Source organism: Monopterus albus, unplaced genomic scaffold (genome assembly GCF_001952655.1).
Source record: "Monopterus albus unplaced genomic scaffold, M_albus_1.0 scaffold226.1, whole genome shotgun sequence".
NCBI classification, from domain to species: domain Eukaryota; kingdom Metazoa; phylum Chordata; class Actinopteri; order Synbranchiformes; family Synbranchidae; genus Monopterus; species Monopterus albus.
Genome location: NW_018128106.1, coordinates 409,783 through 437,317, shown reverse-complemented (window position 1 = coordinate 437,317; position 27,535 = coordinate 409,783). Strand labels below are relative to the sequence as shown.

At 40.2% G+C, this 27,535-nt stretch overlaps 1 protein-coding gene across 1 annotated transcript in view; it reads left to right on the top strand.

Moving 5' to 3' along the window:
- Positions 1–27,535, top strand: part of ankha (ANKH inorganic pyrophosphate transport regulator a) — a 90,116-nt gene that overhangs the window by 5,620 nt on the left and 56,961 nt on the right. The window contains exon 2 of the mRNA XM_020619765.1: positions 26,606–26,770. The gene's annotated coding sequence lies outside the window, so the exon portion shown is untranslated. The remainder of the gene's footprint in view (positions 1–26,605; positions 26,771–27,535) is intronic.

The following is a 27,535-nucleotide window of genomic DNA, read 5'->3' as shown; positions in this document are numbered from 1 at the left end:
CAGGTTTGAGATGTCTCCTTGTAGGTGGCACAAGATTATCCCAGTATATCTGTCACTGTGTGCGCGTGTGATATGTACTGTAACATAAGCCAACGGAGCATCTCCAGATAAAATGGGAAGAAATCAACAACGTACAGTTTCTTGGAAACAGGAATTGCTGGGCAGCGTACTTTGCTAATTTAGGACACGTTGCCCTGTGTTAGGACACAGCTGAGATTTACAGTGCTGTTTTTGTTGAATATGAAGCTGGATCAACAGGTCCACACACTTCACACTGCAAGTTGAAAAACATGCAAAAAACTCAGTTTGTGCCATATGTTAAATTTATACTAAGTAGAGTCTTATGTCATTAACGGTTAGCCATAGTAGTACAGGTGTTACTGTGTAGAACAACATGAAAAATCCTCATGAACTTCCAATTAAACCTGTAAACAGCCACTACTACATTACATCTCTTTTAAAAGACTGAAATTACAGTGAATAATAAGGTTTATCTTTGGTAATCAAAAGCTGTCTTGTAATATTAATACTCAGATTTTGGCTGCTGTACTGTATCAACAGAAACCAAAATATGAAGAACTGTAGCATGTGATTGGCAAGTCACACATAGCTGGTCAGCCCTGTGCTGATGTGCGTTCTGATAAATACAGGGACCGGTGGAGCAGATCCAAACGGGCAGCTGCACTTTCATGGCACTGATGGTAACAGAATGTGACACATATGGTAAGAAACCTGACATGTATGCATCCTTTGTAGGGATGTGTGTTTCTGTGGGCAGATTTAGACTGATTGTCAGACCTACTATATGTATGAATTTATGTCTGAACATCACACTAGGGGCTGGTACGTTGGTTCAGAGGGATCAGGGTGAGAAGCTGGGTGGAGGGTGATAGAGGAGTGATGGTCACAGTATGTCCTGTCCTGGCCCCTCTCCTGCAGCGAGAGCCTGCTTGCTGACATCACTAGGCCTGCCCTTTGTCCCCCTTTTTGGGAGCATTGAAATTTTCCACACAGAGGCTGCGTGGTGCTCCTATCTCCAGATCTGAGTGGACGCAGCACTTTTGAAAATCCCTAACAAGATTAAACCATAACGCGATCAGTTGTCAGTCCATACACAGTAGCTGCTTCTCAGAACATCTAAGCCCTGCTGTTCAAACTGAACACACAAGGGCCACATCCGAAACTATAGCGACATGGGTCAGGGTTTCAGGCTGACTGCCAAACATAACGCTTGAATTTTATTCTTGTCTGATTAAGAACCTGCATAACCACAGTAAAATTTATGAGACCAAAAGTATTTAGATACTACACTCTACCTTTGCTAGTGACTAAGGGGAACATAAATGTGAAGTCTTTTTTTAAACAAATACATTTTATTTACAGTCCATAGTGTCCCACTGTCTACCACTAGTAGTACCTTTAAGTAATCTCAGATCACTAATGAATCAATCTACACTTACCTACATTTAAATATGATTTGATGTTAACGTAAGGGTAACTACATCCTAAAATTCTGTTAGAATCCTCTCTTCTGGCCAATTAAAAAAAATTAAATGTAAGAGGACTGTAGCTGGTAGTCCGCTAGTCAGCCATGAGAAGACACCGTCATGCTCTTTGTCTTTGCTGGAAGGACAGGGAGTTGGGTGGAGCTTTGAAAGTCATTTCATTTATGGCCATTTGAGCGAGCGACTGTGGATCCTTGTGTTGTAGTCGAGCTAGTGGCTCTTCTCTGAGAGGACCTCCAGCGTTTGTTTCTGTAGGAAGGTGTCGGCCATAGCCCTGCTGTTTGTCAGTGCTCTTGTTGAACTCTGAATACAGTTATCAGTTATACAGTTTTTTTTTGCTTTCCATTTTAAAGTCTTTATTTATTGGTACATCTCCCATGTAAGTGATGTCATCAGTTGCCGATATCAGTCACAAATATTTAAACTTGATTACAACTAGAATTAGGCTACTGCTTTGCAGTTGTATGCCTCCGTCAACCAGTCAAATTCACAGGAATGGAACGGTCATGACATCACTATGACCTTTGACCATCAAATCTAATTATTTAATCCTGGTATCCAAGTGGATGTTTGTGCCATTCTCAAGGCCTTCTAAGATACCAAGAATTGGACCGACGAACAACCTGCTATCACTGGCACAGAGGCATAAAAGTCTTTATGAGAACAACTGACGGTGATTGGATCTTAACACTTAAGATTATAGTCTTTACCTGTCACACCTTACGGGCTTGTATCTGCCAACTGTCAACAATTACTGACCCAGACAGCCCAGACTAACTGGGTCCAGTTAGTCATCATCACGCAAAAATCCCATTCACAGTCGTCCCAACAGTTGTTGTTTTGGTGTAAAAAGTGAAAATTGTTTAAATAAGATTTTGATGGTTAATGCTAATTTTTACCCATCCCTATCTGTCGGTCTAATCTGCCTGTTTGTGCTGGCTGCACATTCTCACGGCCCGCAGGAGGTGCATATCCATCCTGTTACATCACTGCACCCTTGAGAGCGCCTGACTACACGTAAATCCTGGCCATACAAGAGGGAGCCTTCATTCTCTGTAATTTGAAAGAACTGGCTTTCCTGCACTGGCACACTCGACCCTTATGCTAATATTCAGAAACAGATGAGTAACTGCTGTTGCTGCTTTTATTCAGATGTTGACCTACAGTATCTCAACATTTTACAACACATTATGCAAATTAATTCCAGGATTGCAAAGGGTTCATTCTCTGTGTAACAGCTCATTTTTATGCAGTTGTTATGCTAGCATCTCTTAGGAATAACTTGTCATTTTGTCAGGATGCAAACAGCTAATATCACTGAAGCTGGTCCGCCATGATACAGCTTATATTGTTTGACTTCTGTGTAAATATAGAAGAAGGACAATGTAAACATCTTGGAGTCTGACCAGGGGTACTGAGTATAATGTAAGTGAATGATTCACCTGGTTGATATGACTACACATTATCATAAACTTATTGATTCAACAATGGATTATTGATTCAACAAGATCATTCTTATTAAATTATGCAAACATTTAATGGTGAGTTTTTTGTAATGGAGTCTTTCCTTTAATTTTGGACCGTAATGAGTCCGTCTGAACAACAGGAACACAATAGGTCAAATTTCCTTGACGAAGACAAAGCACTGCCTTTATTACTGGGGACATTTTCATTGTCTATAAAATACATTCAAATCACAGGTCATGTGAGGTGTTCTGAACCTTAACACCCACCTTTTCGATAATTGTAGAATATCAGTGGTTGGGGTTGCAGCACCAACGTGAGATAAACACTTTTTTGCACACTGGTAGTATGTGCTTCTCAAGAGTTTCTAGTTAAAGGTTCAATCTCTATAGTCTGGATGTTAACATAACAGACAACTGCAGGATCCAATCTGGGTCTTTGAATAATTAAAAAGAATGAGTAACAGCTTAGGGATAATTTGTGGTTAAATTCTCCTTTGACTTACAATTCTTTATGCAGGATAATTAGGTTAAAAATGGCATTTGTTCAGCCTCTAAACAGTGACGTACAAAGAAAATGCTCTGAACCCTATTAGTTCCTTTTATAAACTCACCAGCTTTTATAATGTTATCTCCAAGAAACTGCTAGGCAAATTAAAAGTTCACATTCCACGTAGTGTTTCATAGCCTCACCCGTGTCACTGATGGTACATTAAACATTTGTGACAACAAAACCAATGAATGCACATCTGTCATAACACTGCAAACAAGTCTTTGAGAAATCAAAGGCCTGTAAAAGTATGGATGACCTCTCTGCCCTGCTGACCCTGACACAGTGGCCTATAGATTCAGCTGAGCAGGTCAGACTGGTGTCAAACCCTGTTGTTCAAAGGTGAGAATAAGATCAGTACCATCCTGGAAATTAGACCAAACTAATTGTTGGTCCATCCACTTTAGTTATGGCTGAGTCAATAGAAAGTCTAGTTCACCCATTCCAGGGCCATGACACCGGTCATGGGTTGGGGTAGGAACAGAAAAATACATTATGTATGCTACAGTGCATCGGACACAAAAGCAAATTCCCAGTTTAATTAGCCAAGATCCTTAAACAAGAAGCACATACTTTAATTGAGTTATAATAAATTGTGCAACCTTCAAAACAGATTAGACAATTTATTCTAGAAATGGGTCGATGTACCACTAAAATTCTCTTTCCCCTCATTTCCAGTCTTTATGACCCATTTTAAATTGCTCATTGAACAAACTATATCCTGCACTTAAGTGGGAACTGCAATAAACATATTAGCATATTAGAATGCTTATTGCTATTTAAAAGTCCAGGCGCTCTCCTGTGTTATTCCCACTGCAGCCTAACAGCAATCACTCCCTTGGTGAAAGGTTTAGTGCGTTTGTTTTGATTAGTTAAATCCTTGTGCCAATGAATTCACCACATCTGTCTCTGATGCATCTGGAATAAATGCTTGGAAAAGAAGCTATTTGTACTCTTAGTAACCAAGGCCGTAAATCTAAAAATACTCCGGCATCATAGGATCTTCTTATCTCTGTGCAAAGGAGGAAACATGTGAAGCGCTTAACCTCAGAGATGTTCTAAGTGCACTTCACTGTGTAGTACCCTTTCTGTTGAGACTGCCATTGGACAGAGGACTAGAGGAGTGTGCAAATGTCTTGTGCTTGCTTGTTTTGTTGACCCCTTTTTTAAGTGTGCTCTGAATGTACTGTATTGTACTCAGTGTTTGCCACCATGTGAGGCACTGGAGAACTTCTCTAGAAGATCCTCCTGCAAGCAATTCCTCACCATGTGGAATGCCTATTTTCAGCTGGACTGGTGCATTTTTCTGCTTTGGAAAAAAAAAGTCCAACCCTACTGACAGCACTGTTGAGAGGTCACAGCCAGCTGCAAAGTGCTGCTTTTAAAGGCTCTTACGGTAAAACATGTGGCTTCCTTGCTTAAATCAAGCTGTTTGTGGCTACATAATAACAGTCTAGACATTTTTCTGCTATTTAACAGGAATCTGGAGTTACATTTGAATCTACAGAGAACGTGCATAGATTGCACAAACACATCAAGTCTGGTGCCATGTCTGTCAGACTAGGGAAAAACCTTGTGGCTGTAAATGAGAATGTTTGTTGGTATAACCAGATTTCATTTGGGGCTGAAGGATTTATGTAGTAGTTGACTTTGGGAAATATGCTTATTAGCTTTCTTGATGGGTTAGATGAGAAGATTTGATACCTCTCTCATACTGTATCTGTCTGTTAAATATAAAGCTACAACCAGGAGATGGCTAATTTAGCATAGCACAGCATAACAAAGGCTGGGAACAGCAGCAGGAACAACTAGCCCGGCACACCGACTGCCCAGGGGGGGAAAAAAACATTTATTGTTTATTACTGCTAAATATGTTCTAAAGCTTGTTTTTTGAGTTTCACTTTAGATTATATTTTTAAGTGACTTATTATTAAATATTCAGTCCGACTGGCGGCATATATGACTGCCAAAATCCTAGCGGAAACACTGAAACTGATATTTAAAAAATTGTAGGATTTCACTTCACTGTAAACAAATATTCCCAGTGTTTTGAGGCTCGTCATGTAAAAGTGCTTGAGTATGTGGAAAAAAAAAATCCAGACAGGAAAAGGTTATTTTTGGCAACACAGCTGCAGGACGGCATCCAAGTAAAGGATGAAGAAGAGAAGGTGAATTGTAAGAACTTATCACCTGCATAATAGAAGTTTTTGCACATGCTCAGAGGACAATGTTGTTATATAGGATACACCATAACATGTCATCACATCAGGTGATGTTCTGACTGCGTCAAGTAATAACATGGGTACATTTAATGACTAGCAATTGCATCTGAGCATAAAGGGGGCTCATACATACACCCCTGAGAGAAAGGGTGAACAGTATGTACAATTAGTGCCAAGGATAAACAAGATTTGATTTGATTTGATTTGATTTATTCTTTCAAGCATGTAAAGACAGTTGATATGTCAACACACATAATTTTACACATATCCAACAAATGCTAATCCAATATCAATGTGCTTATACCTAGTACATGCTTGAATGGAGTAGGAAGAAGTCAGACTTATCCAGTCCTACCCCATGAATACAGCAGACAAGAAGGATCTAATGGTACTTACTGATCTCTGGTCAGGTTCAGGTGATGAGCCCTTCTCTGCAATTCTTCTCCTGTAAGACAGAGTCCAGAATTATTTCTGAAAAACAGTTGCTATTTTTAAAAACATATCATCATGTTTAATGTTAATATCATACAGAGTGTTAACATTCATACACCAAACCCACAATGTTCCATCTAATTAATCATTAAGCCTGTTCTTGCATATATCTTGATTGACACATACCTTTATATTTATGTTTAAACTCGTCAATTCTATTACTATTTTTTATGTCCACACAAATTATTCCATAGTTTTACCCCACTTATGGAAACACAAAATCTTTTTTTGGTTGTACGTATAGCATGAATTTTTAAATTTAACTGACCCCTTAAATTGTATCCCCCTTCCCTTTCATTAAATAGTTTTTGAATTCCACCAGGTAATAAATTGTTCCTGGCTTTATACATAAACACAGCAGTCTTATATCCCACTAAATCGAAAAATTTTAACAATTTAGACTGTATGAAAGCTACATTGATGTGATCCCTATACCCCATCTTATGCACAATTCTTATCGCTCTTTTTTGTAATATATACAATGGTTGAAGTGAGCTTTTGTATGTGTTTCCCCAGTTTTCAACGCCATACTCTAAGTATGGTAGAATCAATGAGGAATACAAAATGCGTAGTGCTTTCCCATCCAAAATATATCTAACCCTTGCCAATATCGATATATTTTTTGCTATTTTGTTCTGAACATATCTGATATGTGATTTCCAGGAGAATTTGTCATCAAATTCATCAACAAGCAACATATGGGGAAAAAATCTTTATGTAGACAACTAAATGACTGCTTTAGCCGGGATTAGGTTTAATGTATGGAGGAATAACCATGTGTTTAAGGTACTATGAGGTAGATATTTCGCTCCGCTGTTTTATCTTGTCAGATCATCCTTCAAAATATTTTTGACAGTATAATGAATGAATCACTGCTCCCTTCTTTAGAAAAATTGAATTGCTAATAACAGTCAGACGCAGATCCATCGTCATTCATATTTTGAATCCTTGAACTATATGACCACATCCTCTCAAACGTGTAATGTAAGAGGGAAAGTCCATCAATCAGAGTGTCTTTCAGGGGATGCATGGCAGTCTTGACGTTATGTAAACAGTAATCTGACTTGTCCTAACTTTAAAAGGGCTCTGGTGATGTCATTTTATCCCCCTGTGCTGTGGTTCACAGAAGGGATCTTTACATGCCCGACCAGAATTCTGGCATCAATTTGAAAATGTCTCCTCATACGGAGAAGAAAGGCCTAATGGGAGAAATTGTACCACCTCATTACCACCTCCCAGGGCTGCCATAATGGAGCATCCATGGTCGTTATTAGAACGTACCTCCCACCTCAATCTCCATTCAGTCTCTGTCGTCATTCACGGCCATCACTTCCTCAGAATTTAATGGTTTTGGAGCTCCCTTTTATCCCATTGTCTCTATGCCTCTGTCCCTTCCACATGCAGGAGCATAAACTAGGGGACGGGCCTGTTAGTTGGGTGTTGGGGCTGACCTCTGCACCACTTCAGTGGAGACTCCTTTAGCTTTGTTTTGGGCCTCTGTCCCCCTTGCCAAGGCAAATGAGACCCCAGGCAGGTCACGGAGAGAGGGAGTTGCTGGGGGTCTCATTGTCTTTCCATTCACATCATAGACAAGTGGCTTGGAGTGGACATCAGACGCTCCCTACAGTCGCACACATTGAAGGCACAATGTCCACATAAAGTGACAGCTCCTATTGGGAGAGGAATGCATGTGAATGGAGATAGTTCAAAGAAGCACGCTAGCAAACCAACGACATGGGAATATGTGATGGTCAAGCGCTTATTCTCCCACTCCTGTCATCTGATAGCATTCATGTAACAATGAGGAAGATTACAGTCAAAACAGTTTATTTTAATGTAAAGTTCCTTATATAGCATAGTTAATGCATTAGGAAAGTATCCATAAGAAGCTGTATGTTCCATTTTACACCTGCTCAAAAATGTTTCAGGGAATCAGTGAGTGATCCACCAGGACTGTCCACGACAGGCTGGTTCTATTTTCTGTGCTTTAGGGGGCAGGAGAGAACCAGAAGAAAAGATTGGCTGGACCTCACAGGCAGGGCCAAGGTCTTGGAGTGAGCCTGTGGCTGGGGGTAAGATTAGGAGGCAGCTGAGAGAGGGCACGCGGCCATCCTCCAGTACATACTCCCGCCATGGCCCAAGGCCAGGATCTGGGGATTAATAGAGACTAAAGAGTCAGGCTGGTGCTGCCAAGTCACTAGCAATCATTTCCATGCATTTTCTACTTGTCTTTCTTAAGATGAGGTGCATTTGAATGCATGCAAATGAGCGTGCAAAGATTAATTTAGAGGACTGTGATGAAACCCATGCTTCACTAATTTAATCACAGATTCATTCACTTACCTTCTTGGACACTTGGCAGGCTTTGCACATTTGCAGACCTATATAAAATATGAGGCATGTTGCTTTTGTGTGTGCTCTGCATTTTCTCAGTTGGCTTTTTGCCAGAGTACGTCATAGTAGAAATGCTGTTGCTGTATATTTTCTTACCCCTCATTTTCTCATCTATTCTCAAGCGGTAATGAAGTGAGATTAGAGCACCAAAGCCTCCTTTACATCTATTGACCACTGATTCATTGACTCATCACAGAACATGTTGTTTTGTGTGCCATTTGAAAAGCACAAGAAGAGGTTCCTCTTTACTGACACCCACTGAGAGTTGGAGCTGAACCAAAATAGCCAGGCTGTAATAGTCTAAGTGTAATCACATATACAGACCCTGAAACTTGAAATCTGTATTTGAATGCCACATTAAGTGGGATTTTTTTTTTAAGGCTTTATCCACTGTTGGTAGCTAAACAAGATGAAGGCAGGTGATAAGTGAGTAGCTGAGAGGTTTAAGGGCTACTTTAAAAAAAATAAAAATAATTGATTCATTTTGAAAAGTGGTAAAGGTTTAATTGTGCAATTAGGCAACAGATGACTAAAACAAATGTACTCATCCTCTGTAGTTACTTACTATACAGTGTCTGATGATACAAATACAGTGCCTTGCGAAAGTATTCGGCCCCCTTGAACTTTGTGACCTTTTGCCACATTTCAGGCTTCAAACATAAAGATATAAAACTGTAATTAAACATATCCAGGTGTTAGAATGGCCAAGTCAAAGTCTAGACCTGAATCCAATCGAGAATCTGTGGACAGAACTGAAAACTGCTGTTCACAAATGCTCTCCATCCAACCTCACTGAGCTCGAGCTGTTTTGCAAGGAGGAATGGGCAAAATTTAAGTCTCTTGATGTGCAAAACTGATAGAGACATACCCCAAGTGACTTACAGCTGTAATCGCAGCAAAAGGTGGTGCTACAAAGTATTAACTTAAGGGGGCTGAATAATTTTGCACGGCCAATTTTTCAGTTTTTTATTTGTTAAAAAAGTTTGAAATATCCAATAAATTTCGTTCCACTTCATGGTTGTGTCCCACTTGTTGTTGATTCTTCACAAAAAATTACAGTTTTATATCTTTATGTTTGAAGCCTGAAATGTGGCAAAAGGTCGCAAAGTTCAAGGGGGCCGAATACTTTCGCAAGGCACTGTAGTTGTTACTGTATGCTGATGCTACAGTTTTACAGAAAGCATAAATCTCACCAAAATTCTTATTAATCTTAATATAGATTTTAATGTCAGAGTTAACTTGAGCTTCAAGTAACATTCGTACTTTGGTGTCAGTTTGTTTTGCGTCTCACTCATGGATCTATTTTTGAAACCTGGATATGGTGCTGTTCAGCCAATCTTTTCCAGTGGCCATTTGTGGTACTGCAACAAAAATCCCTCTGTGGCCCAAAATAATACATCGTTTTAAAGAAATGGATCATTATAGTGTAAGCAAATGTAGTGAAAGTCACAACATACCGTTGGAAACAGCTGTGTTCCAAAACTGGATTTTTAGTTAATAGTCAGATTAGAAATCTCATTGGGATTTTGGATGGGGGTTTCTTTCTTCTGGAACACAACCCAGAAGTTCCGGTTTCACTTAAGCACAATAACCAGATAACTGAATTGTGTGTGGTTTTTGTCAAAGAGTGAGGAACAAATGATAATATTGGGAACAGCAGTGTTTTCCCTTTATAAATGTTCCCTCACAGGTCTTTGAGGCTTGAAGAGCATCACTGAGGTTTCTGAGCTCACCCCCTCATCTCTCTCTGCCTCTCACTGTTGCCACGGTGATGTCATGGAATCTATGATGTCACTGCCAGAGCACACACAGAGCACATGCTCTCACCTGGCTTTCCAGGCAACCAAACCGCAGCAGTTTCCTCCCTGCACATGTCGCAAGAGGTGTTCAGTGAAAGGCCTCATGCATACCAAGAAGGCATGGGAACAGGTTATAGGTTACATATGCCATCCGGAGCGATGAGGGGCAGCAATAGCTTTTCATAGTTTTTGTCTTTTTTGGTTTAAAACTAACATGTCCTGTGTATGGCTGTGTGACTCACAACATCTAAAGTTAAATGCTTTGAGGCTACAACACCTCTCACGAACAGCTTTATAATACATACATTTCACTGTGGCTGCAAACTCAAGACAAAATTATTTTCATTTTCAAAAACATATTAGCTGCAAAGACACATTCAAAATACACCAGTCAGTGGCTAATTGATGCACATTAAATACACTATTAATAGAAACTGGTTTCAAATATCTGATCATAATAATGTTGCCAAATATCTTTTCATGTAAACAAATTAGGTTTTTTTAAATGGTTGATGTTACAGTAAAATGCACTGCACACTGATAATTTCATTATACTAAACTACTGTGGTGTCTGTGACACAAGCTAATTTTTTATGGTTGCAGAGCTTGCAAAAACAGGTTTTCTTCATCATGTTGTTTTATTGGCATGCACTTGAATTTTCAGAGATTTTAAAGGAGTGGATTGACATTTTTATTTTAGTCCAAGACATGTTTTGCTTCTCACTTTGGTTTTTTTTGTACTGGTTTAACAAAAGCATACTATTTGTTCAGCTTTAGAGGTGTTGGCAGGGGGATTTTGTTAACTTTGGACAGAGCCAGCTGTTTATCTCTTCACACTCTTTGTGTGAGTTCGGCTAAACAGCTGTTAAAATGTCAAGTAGCTAACTTTTTGCATCACAAAAACATTCTAAAATACCTTATAAATCTGAACAGCAGCTGCTGACATATTTGATGGTGCGCAAAACGAAATACTGTATAGTCTGTAACCATTTACAGTAATATGTGCAGACTGACAAACAGCTGGTAATGGCACTTTGGCAGTTGACACAGCACATGGTTTAATTTCTAATAATACACACATTATCCAGGCACAGACACAAGCACACACATGCTCACTACACACAGCCTGCTCGGCAGAGTGCCAGGCCTTATGTGTAACTGGCATGACTTGGTTATCTCCATGGCAATGGGAATGTTGACCCTGGCACGTGCCAGGAGAGCAGCTGGTAGGTAGTGGCAGATTAGTCTCCAAACAGATTTAGAGCCAGTCAAGTGCTGCATGCCCTTTGAACAAAGGAAGAAATTTATAAAGAAGCCATTAGAGTGAAAGAAAACAAAGAGGAGGTTGTAGTACAACTGAGTGAGGCAAGGACAAACATTTTCCTAGATGATCTGCCAGCTCACTGAAGATGTTGAGTGAATTTCAGACCAACTGATTACAATTAATACTGAATTGGCTTATAAGTAGTAGTGTAATGGATCATAGTTGATTCGTGATACATATGGATTCCAGTCCATGGTTTGGTATGCATGTGGTCCGCGGATTAATTGCCAAGTTTAACCATCATAGTGTGAAATTATTTTACTGTTGCAGTTACTTTTTAAAATAATAATTCCCCAAATCTTGCATCAAGAGTGAAAAGATCCAAGCAAAGCAGGCGTGTCTTCCTGGCAACATTGAGGACAACATACAGTATGTCGCACCGGCAAGCTTTATGGACCTTTGGCATCATGGAAACGGTCAGTTACAGTTATTAAACGGTCACAGTTTCTTTACATTTAGGCAAATTTTTGATTTTTTTTTTTGTTTGTTTTCTGATCCAAAACAACGATTCAATCGGTGGCTCAGAGTCTGTGATCGGGACAGTTTTCTGATCCGTTGCACCCCTACTTATAAGCACTTGTATTTTGCATGTAGTTTAATAGAGACCACTGCCTGATTTTAATAGGTTTGATGAGTCATGCAAAATTCTTACACACCATTCAGTCTTTTTTGCAGGTGCGTAGGCTCAAGTAATTGGTACTACAGACAAAAACGAGACAAATCCTGCACACGGCTCATCACTTGTACAGGTTAGATGGCGAATTTTTGAGTTAACACACACGTTAACACTTTGCTGCGTGCTCTGTTAGCTCGCCAGCCACAGAACAGATAATAGGCAGCATAATATCAATGAAGGCAGTCCATATTTAGTAGTCAGAGCTTATCTGTGCAACTTTTGCTATGGACAGTTAATGTTGGTCAACGGGTGTTTGTTGTAAAGAGGTCAAACATACCTTGCTAAAGGCTACAAACTTGACATTACAAGCATCTAAAATGCACTTGACATTACCTTCAGCGCCTTCAGGTCAGCGTGATGTCACTGGTGACCTTGTTTCGCTGAGGAGCTATACACGGGAAGCATAGCAGAAAAGGATTAAGGAGGATTTGAGCCCCCAAGTGAACAAGTTAGGAATAAGTCCAGACATGTCTCATCAGTAGGTGGGCATGAAGCTCAGTATTTGTCCACAGACTGCTGGGAGATGGCACTCTTTGTACAGACCAGCAGCTGCCTCGTGCAGCTGTCCGGGGATGCAGATGTGATGGATGCAACAGAACTGGCTAAAACACACCAAGAAATCAGAACAGGTGAAAAAATGGTCATCACAGAGCTGCACAGATTCATCTGAGAGTCCAGTGACAGAGAGCATGCAGCACTTTCACAGTCTTCTTATTTCATGTGGCAGGATTCATGGATGGACTGCTGAACAAGCCTACTGGGGGGCACAGGCTCACTGATTCATAGGAATCAGTGTGTGCTTTGTTCTGAAGTGGGAGATCAACAGTACACTGCATTCTTCACTCTCCTCTTTTCCTCCTTCCTTGTCTTTTTATAGATGCCTTTCTGTCTTTTTAATGTTTCCCTGCCTTTGCCTTTGACATGGGTTTAAATCGAGCCATATCATTAGGGAGTCAAGAGCATCTCTGTTGTGCCTGCTAGGTTTCCCCTCTCGGTTATATAATGATCTTCCCGCAGGCCTCTTCTGGTGTTGGCGCTGCTCCCTGCCTGCAAACTCGGCCCAGTTTTGGCCCATCTCCAGTCCAAACAGAACCCACTTTGTCCTCGACTCTGTTTTGGCACCAGCTGTTCGTGCACCACTCCAGCAGCTGACTCCTTTGTTTTACTTACAGCCGGCGTTTTCTACTTACATCACCTTCTTTTCTTTTCTCCTAGTTTGATCTGCTTTTCAGGCCTTGCTGTTCTCCCTCTTTTTCTGTTTTTCTCTTTCACTCTTTTTGTCTCCTTTCTAATGACATTTTTTCCAGCTCTTGCCTCAAGCCCTTTCACCCCCCACACTGTCTGCAGTTGAGGCTGTTAGTGCTGTGATGTATGAGGGCAGCTGACGCCCACCTGCTTCCCAGCAGTCAGTCTGGAGGGTGCTTCTAAGCTCCATCACCAGTTATTGGCTATTCACTCATCTCTACGCATGAATCAGTACCAACTGGCACACCTGTCGCAGCTCCTGGTCAAAGCTGGTAAACCATCAGCAAAATGACTAATGAAGATATAATTATATTTATTTAGTACTGCAAACAGTGTGTCATGATTGTTTACAACTTCACCATAGTCCACAAAAGCTGGATTGAGTTGTATTTTTGTTTTGAAGGAACAACTTCATTGTCATTAGACATGATTCACAACCAGAGGCCACTTTCAGACACGGTACAGTACTTGTGAATTTGTTGGCTACATGTACACTGTACAAAAAAAGGGCAGTATTCTGGCAGCTTTGGCACCAGAAAATTACTGTAAAATAATTTTTAAAAAATCTTCTTAAAATACATAAATTTTAAATAGTGTTTTCCTTTAGGTTTTTACCTTTATTTTTACATGAAATTTTGTGTATTTGTATTTAGTTTTTTATGCAGAAAAAAGATTCTAGCCTTTAAAACTGAAGGATTCTCATTTATAAAATGTATAAATTGTATATTTATTGGAATGTTAGTCAGTATTCATTGTAATTTCACGAGTCTGTTCATCATTTGACATGAACTTACAGCTGCAGCTGCTGAAGTTATTTTGTACCAAAGAGGTATGAAGACAGCGTGCAAAGGCTGCTTCCTTTCGCTTTGTTAAATACTAAGCATATGGGGGTAGACACTGACACTTCATTACCTATAGCCTTTGTATATTTTGACTGTGCACTACAATTCAATCGTGTAGCCGGCTATATGACTATGTCTGCCCAGGTAAAATAGCCAGTAACACTACCAGCTGTGCAACATGGGACTTTGTTCATGCATGATGCCTAGACACAACTGGACAATACAGTAAAAACACTGAGGACAGATGTCGCTTGTATCATAGCTTTATTATTTCCTCCAAACATGTTTCAGCATCACTGCAGCCAAGTAATATGATATGATGGCCATTCTAACTGTGTGTGTGCTGGAGCTGTTGTGTATCCAGAAGAAGACTGGTTTATAGGCTGATTATGCTTTAACTTCAAATTTTATGTAAGGCAAACTGACAGATCAGGGTGTATGAGTGGCTGTTAACACCTTTGTGTGTCTAATTGATTTGTGCTTCAAGCATCTCTCCTCAGTGTGCGAGTCTGTGTGTGTGTGTGTGTGTGTGCGTCAGTCTTGATTCGTTTTGGTTTCATGCAAGTTTTATGTCGACAGCACTGTTTTGATTTACATTTTGCAGACCTGAGTGGCTTTTAAATGCAGATAAACCACATGACTGTAAACTGTCATCCTGCAGTGGCAATGGAAAACTGTGTCTGACTGGCTGGTAGGTGGCTGTAAAAGTTACCAGTCTCACAACACTGCCTGCTAAAATGTAAAATAATTTCTTAAAATGACCTGTAAAGCTTGCTTTTTTTTGTCTGCCCCTGCTTTAATGAAAGTCGGTGGGATGATAGTTCTTGTTATTAAATGTCCCAGGAGATGCCTTGATACCATTGCAGCGTATGTATTTACTTTTCTTTGTGTTACTAAGAACACTTATACTATGAACATGTGAGTGGACTCATACATTAAGCTGTTTTATACATCTGATTTTTTCCTGCTGGTTAAATGTGCATTGCACTCCTTGGCAACGTATGATGTCATTTAGGCAGGAAGGCTTGTTGCTTTGTAGACATGCTAGCATGGTGTAGATGTTTGGTCTTGGTTTTACCAAGTTTAAAGCTAAATGCTTAATGTAGCTGCTCTACGTTAATTTCTTACTTCCTTTTCCATTGTCTTTCATACATCTGAATGTGTTGTTGTGAACAAAGCTGTTTGTATTTGTGTTCCTGCATTTGAGTTTGACTCCTCTCACTATTCAGACTGTATCCACACTTGCCAATTGTATTGACAATCGTGCCGCAATGGCTTTCTATCACTTTGTCGCTGCTGCCACATTATGTGACTGCTTTTGTTTCATAGTCTTGCAGCAGTTGCTGTGTTTGTGCAAGGTACATTGTGAAATGACGAGAGCACAGAAAACAGGGGAGTGAGTGATGGATGCCACTCACTCAACTGCTCAGAGGGGTTAAAGTGAAAAGGAAACCCAAACACCAACACCCTCAGGTTTGCGCAGATGCACTTATTCCCAAGATGTTCCACTAATGGCTACCGCTGCCTCTCTGTCTGATTGAACGTCTTCGTATCTGCCTCCCCTCCACTCACTCAACAGCACTACTTAGAAAGTCATGAGGAAATGGCCTCTTCATGATGTACCTTGACAGAAGGGAGGGAAAGGGCATGTGTGGTTAGTGTGCAAGTGTGTATTCTCTGAACATCCACACTCTGCTGCCTGTGGGTAGAATTGACTGTGTAATTACAAGGGAGAGAAAATGAGAGACAGCAATAGATAGGGACAAAATAGAAAGTGTGTGTGAAGCTTAGAAGAATGTGCAGATTAATGGTCGATCGAAGGCAGCGTCCCTAAGCAGCTCACCTCATTACAGTTTAGTCTGAGCCAACTCTCCCTTCATTAGGCCTTAAAGCACCCTGTTAAAATACTGCCAGTGTTTGGTATCCTCAGTAAAGCTGCAAATGATAAGCAAACAGTGGGCTGTAAAATGGGTTGTGTTTCACAAAGACTATTCATAATTGTTGAATAACCAGGTTTGGCTTCTGAAAAATAATGTCACTAAAATTAGAGAAAACCAGAGTAGCATCGTCACTCTGGCCTAACCACTGCCTCAGACTCCCCCAGGCCCAAATGGCGGAACCTGTCACCCTCTACACAATAACATCTTTTTTAGGATAAGGATAATCACCTTTATTGACCAAGTATGTTACACACAAGGAATTTGTTTCTGGTACAGAACCGAGGCAGCCATCTGCGGCGCCAGCTCAACCGATGGCTCTAACCATCGGGGGCAACTTGGGGGTTTGGTGTCTTGCCCAAGGACACTTCGACATGTGGACTGCAGGCACTGAGATTCAAACCTCCAACCTTCCTGGTTGGGAGACAACTGCTCTACCCACTGAACCGCAGTCGCCCCATAATGAGGCATCAATGAGAGAGAGACTTTTCTTGAATCTCTATAATGGAGTTAGTTGATAGTTAGATAGGTGCAACAGTCTGATAGAAAAATGAACATTAAATATCGAGTCACCAGACCCATTTCTAGGGGAAATACAGCAGGTTAAAAAAATAAGTTGTCCTTTAAATCTGCACTAATCAGTATTTTCACAGTGACAAAAAAACGTTTAACTAGACAAATGTGAAAGAGGTCACAAAGAATTCAGTTCAGTTCTCTCCAGTTCTAGGGTGTTTTAGCATTATTTGGCACATTGTGGTAGCTGTAAGATTGTGAATGAGTGATTATGGGGGCTGCAGAGTTCTGGACATATTGCTGTTTATTGAAAACTTTAGCAGGATGAGTACTGAGGATGCTGTTGTGGTAGCCTAGTCTGGAGGTGATGAAAGCATAGATCAGAGTTTCAGCAGCAGAGAATGGTAGATATGAACAGATAATGCAACAGTCTTATGCAGCCAGTAGCTGATATTTGTCTCCTGTGATGAGTGTCACCACTGAGCCTCTGCCAGCTCATTCACTGATGCTGAAGATCGTCATCTGAAATCCGTATAATGAAACATTTAGACTGTGGCTGTGCTGTCCTGTGTGCCACGTCAGGTCACATTGACTGTCTGATCAATTGTGCTGTCTAGAGGATATATCACCGTGGTAACAGAGTCGGACGTGCTGGACAGTAGAAGGGAAAGTCTGACTCACTCAATAAAACAAAGGGCAGACAAGTGCGTCAGGGATGGATGTGCTGCAGCTACAGTATAAATGTCAAAAGCATCATTTCCCAGGGAGAGAAGTGGTCGCATCACAACAGAGCTTATGACAGAGAAGATGTTACAGCTGGCTGACCTCACCATCATTTTCCCATACCTGAGAAAGAAAAACAGGTAGATGGAGGGAACTTTCTATTAACCTCAGGCTCTTTAAAAATCATAGCAGACACCGTATAGTTCACAAACAATCATTGTGAGTCGAGAAAGACTGCTATTTCTTGACTTTGGCAGAGTCCATTTAGTAGCTGTTCTGGAGCTTTCAGCCACATCACAGTCCTCTCGGCAATGGGAGTTTGAAAAAGTAGTTTTTCACTTTTTTGCAATTTAAAGGGAGACTCCATCAATTTCACACATCAAACTTTGCTTGCAGGTTTTGCCGAGTACTGTTGCATATGTCAGTGGTCAAGATGAATTGTGGGTAAGGCAGGCATCAGGTTTTGACCAGGAAGAAGTGCATATGTATACGTTTTGCTGCATCATCTTTATATGTGACATTGGTGCTCATTAAAAGACTTGTCATTTATCAGAATATTCTTAGAGGGAAGTCATTCTAGTTTGAGTTATATATTGAAAACAGAAGAAAGAAGTTGATCTGTTAATAGAGAATAATAAGGAATTGTCACTTTAGTTTTTTCTCATGTTGTAAATTTGGTATAAATGTTAGTAAATTGTAAAAAGGTTCTTACTGTAGCTATTCCTTTTAATAGCTGTAGTTTCATTGTACAGCATGTGAATGTTGAAGCAAGTGGATCATGCATCACTGTCTTGAAAAACACATCTCAAATTACTCACTATTTGATAAAGCTTGTTTAAAAGATAATTTCCTAACAGCAGCCCACAGTCAGGCTCAACCTTAAGTAGCTATATCACAGAAATCTCCTGATTTAATTATTCATAGTCGTCTGTGGGAGGTTGTGGCTGTGAAAAGTTCCCCTGTTTGTTTTACAAAATAGGATGTTTCAGGAAATTGAAATAATCACATGGTATTATGTGGAAAATAAGGTGCCTACTTAAAGACACCGCTGTTGTTTAATTCACAGGAAACAAGTGGAGAAAATGTAAAAAGGCTTTTGCTGGCATGTTTCCTTGGGTTTAGAGCCGACTACAGTAAAGCACATCATGTGTTAAAAATGCTTCAAAAGGCTGATCTGTATTCGGTAAGCAACCAATCATTATGTTGCTTGGACTTAGTTCTTTTAGCCTAAAATCAGCAAATACAATCTTATCTGATTCCTCAAGGAATTACTCTCTAACTAAAACTAGACTAACAAAAACTTTTTTGTCAGCTATTTTTATGACTAAAATGTAGTTCTTCTAGACTACAAGACAAGAACTGTCTGATTTCCGCATCTGTGAGGGTCCACATAAAGTTTGCCATCTGCCCAAGTCTGTGCAAGTTTGGATCACTGGATACTGGATCACATGATGGCACCCAGTTCATTCCTACAAAATGTACGTTTTTGGAGAGGGTGGTAGGAAGGACGTTATTGTCTTTTCTTGGGTTTCCATCCTTGTTTTCATTATAAAAATATACGTATGTTGACGACATCTGACTGTTTTGTGTCAACAGGCGCCTGTTGTTGAATAATATATATTTTTTTTCTATTTCTTTTGGTTTTGGTAGATAGAGGGAGCTCCTCTCCTGCAGTTATGACTCTGTTGAACCTCCAAGTGTGACAGTTTGATATCATTTCATAAAACTGTCTTTTCTCTTTGAGCATCAATTTATATCCCAGTTTCCACACTTCACTGACCTTTATGAAGTAACATGCAGCTCAGTCAGTGGAAAACTACTTTTTAAAGTCATTAATTTCACACTGTATTGGTTTTAAGATGAATCATTTTATCCCAGCTCGTACACTGACCTTCCTCCTGTTCAGTCTTTAATGATAGGAAACTGGGCGGTCAGCCCCAGGTTTTGTACATCGTCTGATGTTTCTAGTTGTGGTATTGGCTTTATTTGATTTGAGGACAATTCAAAGTAATGCACTGTACTTTAAACGGCCATCAGCTCTAAATTTGTTTTATTGAACATAAACTGGGCAGCTCCACCACAGAAAGAAGGTCTTGGTCAAATATTTGCTGCTCTTTGACCCCGTTGGGTTTAGTGTGTTCTCTGTTTGCATTTCAATGACCCATGGTCAGTGTCAGAATGATGGCACGTGTGTCCCTGACGAGCTGTCCCCTGATAAGACGCCAGCAGAAGAGAAAGGCTCAGAGGCCTTGTGGGATAAGAGGGTGAAGGATGGAGCAAATGCAGACAGGCTGCTGGTTCGCACACACTCGAGCTCTGGTATCAGTCTCCTCACACACCCTGCTGCACCACCAACCAGCTCTTTGAGAGCTGTCTTCTTGTTTTGTGTTTCCTACCTTTAATAGTTCTTAATATCCTTACTGAAGTGTCAAGAAAACACATAGGATGACAATTATTTATTGCTTTATTATCTGAGCAGCAGTTCTGGATTAATTTCCGCCTATCACAGCACACCTCTACAGTTAAGCATACTGTAGTGTCTTTAATCCTCACGCCTCCTAATTATCACTCATGTTCATCACCGGTTAGGGCTTACCACACATTTTGTCAAAGAGAAAGGGTGTGATGGATGTGAGATTTTATCAAACACGGACTCTTTATCTGTAACACACTTTGGCGTCCTTGAAATTGCTATGGTGAGAGAGTTAGCAGCTGCAACAGCGGCACTGAGAGTCCTCAAACAGGCAGAATTCAGCCCCCTACATCCACCCACAACACCCACACCATCACCACTCCCACGTTTCTCTGAAACATTAAATTTTCCTCCTACAAAAACAACCCACTCATTTTACTTCTCTGTTTGCTCTCTCTATTCAAACATATTCCAAATATACACTTTTATCTATCCATCTATTCCATATCATTTTAGGTCTCATTTTGAAAAAACAAATCCCAGATTCACTCTTATTCAACAGGCAATCAGCTAATCTCCATCTTCCTAAACATTTGACATCTAGAGATGAAGCGTCCAATCACCGAGTTCCAATAAAAGGGGCGTGTTGGTCCATAAAACTCCCAAAAAGCATGCTATCATGTAGCCTCACTCTTAGCTCCTCCAGCAACCTCGTTGCTCCCCCGAGCAGATACAGTAGCATCTTGGGATGTTCTAGGTCCTCGTACTCAGTGGTCAACAACTTCTGGGTTGAGCGAGGACCGAGGAACAATCATATAACAGACTTGGGATGTACCCGCTGTTAGTGCTTTTAAAACATTTAGCTCTCACACTGCTGAAAACAACGGAAATTTCAAATCAAAGTGTTTTTGTTGTTGTCTGTGTCGATGGCCCTCAAGAGTGATGTCTGCCAGGTGACTGTGACCCGCGGCTTTGCAGTTTCAGCATTTTGGTTGAGGTGAAGTGAAGGCTATTCAATATGCTTTGGGCTTCAGTGTGTCTGTTACCTGGGATTGTGTCCCCTCATTAGTTAATCATCTTCACACTAAACCTCCTAAGCTCAAACAATATAAAGCATCTCACGCAATTAATCAGTGTTTTATAGCAGTAGCGGTGCTCTGCTGAGTTTTATCTTTTAAAATGAAGCCTGTTATCTACATGGCAGACATTTTAAACCAGCACGATCACTTTAATGTCATTAAAAAGGTTTTGCTGCTTTGATGTGTGAGGCTGTATTGTGTAACACAGCAGGCAGTAAATATCTAAATGTGGAGGGAACACGGTTGCGTAAAATAAGAGTTTCTAGGGACTGTCCTGTATAATTTATCCATGCATGACCCATTGCTCAATTCACCCAGACTTCAAAGCAGTGGGCACTTTAACTTTGACCTGGTCTGGTACATACACAAATTGAACGATTGAAATTCTAAAAAAACAATACACACAACAGCAAGAGCTCATTGTATTAGGCAATGATTAATGAAGTTTTCCCTGATTCACTTGATTGTTTGCTCACTTTTGCAGTAAATGCCACAAATGATGATGATGCATTAATTTCTGAAAATAGAATTTTACATGGCAATAATAAACGGAAATGTTAAAAAAAAGTGCAAATTAGTCCAAAGTTCAAGAAAACAGTGAGATCATGGGAGAGTGTTAACTGTTTTCTGAAGAGCCAGTCAGTCTCTCAGAAATGCTTGCGAGGAAATCGGGGAATGCAACTTCTCAGCAGAGATCAAAAGGGGTTAAACATTGACTCTTCACCCCCCCCCTTCCCGGTGCCACATTACAGAATAAAATCAACACCTTTCTGGCACAGTCCTGAAACTGAACTTTACAAGTGCAGGATTTGTTGCAGGGCTGTTGGGCTCTGAGTGTGTTTGGATGAAGTACAGCAATTTGCTGGAGAGCAACAGAAGTGAATAAATGTTCATATTATTTTTGTTGTCTAATCCTCTGATTGGAAAAAAAAAGGAGTAAAATGACTCCGTAGGTCATTTGTGCCAGCGTTATTACAGTTTGGCAACCACTAGCAACTGTAGTAATTATAACATGAGCAAAGGAGTCAGTTAGTATACAGAGGCAGAAATTCACCATTAGGAGGAGATTAGGGTGGATGGTTTCTTAAACAAAAAGTAGGATGTTTCCCCATGTGAACAGTTTGTGTGTTTTTTTTTTGTTTTTTTTTTCTTAAGTAGTTCTTTTTCCTAAATCTAACCTAAAGGTGGCTATCCTGGCTATTTGACTATCCTGGAAAAATCAGCATGAGGAAGCTCAGTTTTGAAAGTAGACAGTATGGTTTCTTAAACAAAAAGTAGGATGTTTCCCCGTGTGAACAGTTTGTGTGTTTTTTTTTTGTTTTTTTTTTCTTAAGTAGTTCTTTTTCCTAAATCTAACCTAAAGGTGGCTATCCTGGCTATTTGACTATCCTGGAAAAATCAGCATGAGGAAGCTCAGTTTTGAAAGTAGACAGTCAAAGAAATCCCACCCTTTTGTTCTGACTTCTCTCCAAAGCCACTCCTCTAAAACACAACGCGCAATGCAATGCGCATGTTAGACAGTGTGTTTATGGCAGTTTCCATGATGACCGATTTTAGTTACGCTTGCCGTCATGTTTGTGATTGTTTCCATGCAAACAAAAGTTTGTTAAGCTTGTGGTTGAGACATACTGTATGCTGTTGTTGTTGTTGTTGTTATTGTTGTCAGAGTTCTTGCAATTCTTGTCAACGTAGCTGCAGTATGCCAAGAGATGCTCCTATGGACTGTATGAGACAAGGGACAAATGGCCTATGTGACTCGCATAAGCTGGAGAACGTGTACTGGGAAACAGTTAGGTGCTCATACACACCTTGTGCTGCTGCTGCTGCTGTTGGGCACAATCATAAACACAGAAATAAGCACTATCGTTTGCAAATAAATGTTTTTCTTTAAAGCAAAAAAAAAAAAAAGACAAAACATGACAAAATGACTTGAACTTTCTAGGCAGCAGTTTTCTTTAATTAAGTAAACTTTACCCATTTTGCACAAACTAAACGTGTATTTTACAAGAGCTGCAAAGTCAAACACTGACCTGCTGATGGCTGTCATTCAGATCTGATCGGTTAATGAACAAAACTTGAGACTTGATTCAAGTAGTTTAAATGAAGTTCACCTAATTTCAGGTGAACATTAAAGAAAGAGAAGCTGGGACCAGTTGATTGATCGGAGAAAAAAAGCACATCTTGGATGTAAACACACGGGAGAGAATACTGTCTTAATATGCTATACCTGTTGTACATACAGTACAGCTTATCTGACTCCTTGTACCCCTGGGCCTTTGCTTAGAAGGCCCACTGATCCATCTATTGTTTAAATATTAAATATATAAATATTCTTTAACATGACCACTGGATAGGAAAGTCTGTGAACAAATTCCAGTGAAATAATGGTGTTTCTCCCTAAATTTGCACTAAAAGCTTAATTTATCAGTGGTTTTGACTAAATAATTTTTACATTTTCATACATAAATCAATATGGAAATTAACCCCTCTACTCACTGGTTTCTCCACTGATCAGAACTGATAAACGTTGTGGTAGAATTGCTGAAATGTATATGTGAACAAACTTTTTTTTTTTTTAATATAATAACTCATAGGGCTCCTTGTACCTTTGACGTCACACTGTGTTGTTGCACAGACTGCAGTGTGTCAGGGTCTGAAGATAGGCCTATGAAACTGTCATACAGATAAGCGATCACTGACCGTGTCCTCATGCCTGGTGTGGTATAAGAGTTCGTCATCTCTGTTTTGATGTGTTAAATATCTCTCGTCAGACATTGTCTCTTTGCAGTTGTTTTGCATCTGCTTGTGGTCATTTGACATCAGTTATTTGTTCCAAGTCTCTCCATAGTTGTTTTGATTTTGCTGTGTTGTCAGCTGTGAACTAATACGATAAACTTTCCAGTGTGAAATATTAACAGTTACCTCATACACAGGCTGTGGAGCAGAAGCTTGTACTCACAGAAGAGAGTTGTATGAATGACGTTGGTGGGTCAAGTTTGCAGACTGTGGGTCAGGGCTCAGCTGAGGTGGCCTCGAGCCCAAAACCCTGAGCTATGGAGTTATTTCAGTCTAAAGTTAGTAAGGAGATGCATACTTGCGTGCACGGCAGAGACACAGAGACACTTCATGCTCCGGGCATCCCTGAGCTTCCTCTTCTGTGAGCTAACACAGCCGGCTATTCACCGCGTGTCACACTGCAGCACATGATCCTCACACCCACAGCCGTCCTAATTAGCCTATTTATGAATGTGGTCAAATATGAAAAAGAGCCTTCGTCTCATGGCTGTGACTGCACACAAAGACGATAATTTATTTATACAGTTGGAACAATAAAAGCTTCTTCACAGGCGTTATTCCCTCAGAGTGTCCACTGTGTCCTACTGACTGTTGAATCATCAAATGTTCCCTCTTATTGAGCTTTTCCTGCTGCTGCATCCAGTAATTTGATAGCAGGAGGAGAAACAGTGAATTTATTTTAGACACCATGGAGTTGCACTTGGTGAACTCTTGTCTTTCTTTGGCTAGAGCTGTCATTTGTGGATGCCGGAGATTCTATGCTTCTTCTCCAGAACTATACTCATCCCGAAGAACAGGCACTCTAGTGATGTCTAAAACCCCACTGTGCGGAAAATTACAAGCTTTGATCCGATTGTGGTTTCTATGTGTGAGAGAGAGGGTTTGTACCTTTTTCTAGCTCTAACTCCACTAATCAACACAGAGGCTGGAGAGAGAATTTGCCTCCGCAACATTGGGAACTCCATAGGTCCATAATGAGCATTTCTTATTAAATTAAATGGATGAATGAATGTTGCTGCACATACTGTATTATTAAATCGAGAAGTCAGCTGATATCATGTTCACAGTGCTCATTTGTTACCAACGTTGCCTGTCAGTAGATTTTGTGCCATCTGAATCAGAGCAGCCTACTCAGACGAGGAGTGAAGAATATGTGACAAATCTGCATGTGTGACCCGGAAACCCCACATGTCCTCATGCCCCAGATTTAGGCTTTCAAACATAACACAGAGATATTAGTTGCTTTTTTTATTTTATTTAAACCTTACAGGTAACACTTTCCCTAAAGACCCCTTATTAGTGTCTATAAGCAGGATATAGTCACTTAACCGATAATAATAATGCATTTGCAGGCAAAAGTGCTTATTGACGTATTTGATCTCTCGTGAAATGTCCTGCAGCTCGAGGCTGCACTAGCTAGTGAAGACGGCTTTGGGGGTTATGGTCTGGGGGGGGTGGGAGATGTGTACTACTGCAACCCCCTGTGAAGCACTGCAGCCACATGGGAATTCACAAAATGTCCTCGCAAATATCTCTAAAATATTCTTAAAAAATTGGTCTGTGTGTTTTGTAGATGCATGTTTAATGCACCTTTCTGAATTCATTTAAGTGAAGCTTATATACTGACCTCTGGTCAGCTGTGGGAAAAAGTATTAGAGCAAGGATTGGGTCACATATTTCTGTCCGAACCTGACCTGAGCCCGACGCAGTTGAGTTTGTACAATGTTTTCCCCCTTGTTCTTAAACAAAGTTGACATTTTAGTGCACCAGCTGTCTAACGTAATGTTTGACCTATGTGTCTGAACCCTCAGGTCCTGTCGGGCTTGGTTTGGGTATCTACGCTCTAAGAAGCGATACTACAGTATAAAAATACAAGTAAAGGTCCTACATTCAAAATGTTAGTTAAGTAAAATTTCAAAATGTTAAGTAAAATTACAAAAGTATTAGCATCAAAACATACAAGTATTCATTATGCAGGATGACATGTTTAACAATGTAGATTATGCTATTGGATTATAATTATTGATACACAAAATGTAGCAAAAGTAGCACAAAATGAAAATACTCAAGTAAAGTACAGATGCCTCAGAAGTGTACTTGAGTAAATGTACTTACCTTCCACCACTTCGTCTGGCTCACGTTATTAATGTGATAATTAGCCGACATAAATAACATAAAGCTATAGTGAAACTAAAAAAGGCATCATGCTTTTCAAGCTAAAAGGAAACTGCTGTTTTATTTTAGCTCCACATGTCAAAGAACATGCTGCGTGTTCTGTGAAGCTGTGACAGCTTCCATTCCTAGAAGTGTCACTGGGGTGAGAAACATGTGACAATACTGTGGCAATATCAAACACATGTTTAACAAGGCCCCCATTCAACACACAGGTATTTAAAGTCAGCAAGTAAAGTGGTTTACCACATTAAATTGAGAATATGCACGCTGACTTCCTCCTGAAAAGTTTGTGATGCAATATCCTGTAGTCTTGTGCAATTTAAATGTCAAACCTTGGGTCTGTAAAATAAAATTTAGCAGTAAAGATAAGTGGTAGTGAGTGTGTTTAAGCTCCAAAAGCTGCTTTTTTTCTGATTTTAAATGCATAGAATATAAATGGGGGCTTGTTGTTTTCTAGTTTTCAGATTCCATCAACTGTAAAACTGGCATCAGATGGAAGCTCTGAGTGATGTCCGCTGCCTTAATCAACATGCAGATGCTGTCACTGGCTGGCCCATTCCCAAGGAGAGACCCAGGAGGAGGACAAAGAGCAACAGTGACACCACTAACACAAACCCAGCAGGTAAACAGAGCAGCGAGATGTCTCATCCTCTCCTGGGTTGTTATGTTAGCCCCTTAACAATACACTCTTCAATAAACACGGAGAATTTCAGGCGAACAAAATGATCCACTGCCTACGACCTGATCACTCTGTCTTTGCCCTTCTCATAGCCCGATCTAAATGTCAGCATCTGTGTAAACGCGAAGGTGATTCACAGGTCGGCTCCCTGCTGTGACTATGGAAAGAGCAGAGGATGAGTGAATCACCTTCAGTGCAAGAATGATCCTGAATCAGCTGCTACTGCCTCTGATGTTAATTACTGTTAAAAGATAAGAAGCCCTGCCTCTAGTGGTTTTTCAGGGTATACCAGGTGACATTTGAATGTACATTTCTGGTATGTACACAATTGCATCTCATGAGTGAGATGCAATCTTTTTTGCTTTACAGTACAATGCTTTATAGAGGTTAATGGTGTGACTGGAGTGGTTATACTTTTGTTAGCATAACCGAGAGGCAGCGTGACCAGGGGAGGCCCCAGTGCAGACAGCAGGATTTCTAAATAGCACCTTATAAAAGCAACACTAGTTTTCACAGCCAGTACATATGCATAAAGACATCACCAACTTCCCCTAACCATGACTCAGAGTGAAGATGCTGAACCAAAGAGATTAAGCTAAACTGAATTTTTCAATACCTATATGCCTGTACATTTTCCACAGACATCAACGGCATCTTAGTGTTTTCTCTGGAGTCCAAAAATACTTTTAGTTTTATGTGACAGCTATT